Below are 977 nucleotides of genomic sequence, written 5' to 3'. Positions count from 1 at the left end.
AAAAAAATGTTTTGCAAACTCTTACATCATTCCCTGTATTAGCTTTTTAATAGTAGTTAATTCTATTGCTTCGCCTGGAGTGTCCATCTTCAGTTTTCCTTTTTTTATCGATTTTTTTTGAACGTGGTAAAGATAAATTGACGCTGTTGTTCATTCATTTCAAAGTGTCTGTCCAGTCTGTGAGTTTGTCTAAGTGTATTTGGAGTTTGAGAGGAATGTATTTTGGGTTTTTCGCTGTAAAGTAGAGACAGGTGTCGTCTGCAAACAGGGCAATTTTGTGTCTGGGTATTTTGGGATGTCGGCTGTGTAGGTGTTGTAAAGAAATGGGAAAAGGGGGGATCCTTGCGGAACTCCCGCCTCCACAGTTCTTAACGCGGAAAGGTGGTTGTTTAAACGGACCCGGATTTTTCTGTCTTTCAGGAAGCTTGCCACAAACTGCACAAAACTAGTTGGCATATTGTAGAGGCTGGCCAATTTCCAGATTATTCCTTCGTGCCAGACAGTGTCAAACGCTTTTGCTATGTCCAGGAGAATAATCCACTGGGCTCTTCTTGGATCCCTGTTGTTTTGGGGCCGCTCTCACTGCTGCACTAAAGCTGGCCGGAGCCCCCTTTGGTGCATCAGTCGCCTTTGCAGCAGCTCATGCAGGTCGGAGATGCTCAGCGAGCAGTTGCGTCAGCTTTCGAACTTCGTTCAAAAGCTCCGCAATCTGCCCCCTTTGCCTCTCCACTTCCTGCTGGAGCTTCTTCTCCAGCGCTGTTTTCGGCGCCATTTTGGTATTGCGAATACCGCCGAATTTATTGTGGTATTAAAAAATACCTAAAGATTCTGTGGAAAAAATATTGGTTAGAATCGCACACAGTTGGACACAATTCACTTATGCCCGGTTTCTCAACATTTGCCCTTATTGGTTCCATAACTATGTAGTGGATAAAGTTATAAGACCGATAAGATTTTATGGGTTTCCGAACGGTGAC

The sequence above is a fragment of the Dendroctonus ponderosae genome, unplaced genomic scaffold (assembly GCF_020466585.1).
Source record: "Dendroctonus ponderosae isolate FM_Combo_2020 unplaced genomic scaffold, Dpon_F_20191213v2 Dpon_F_20191213_1, whole genome shotgun sequence".
NCBI lineage: Eukaryota > Metazoa > Arthropoda > Insecta > Coleoptera > Curculionidae > Dendroctonus > Dendroctonus ponderosae.
This window is presented reverse-complemented; position numbering follows the sequence as displayed.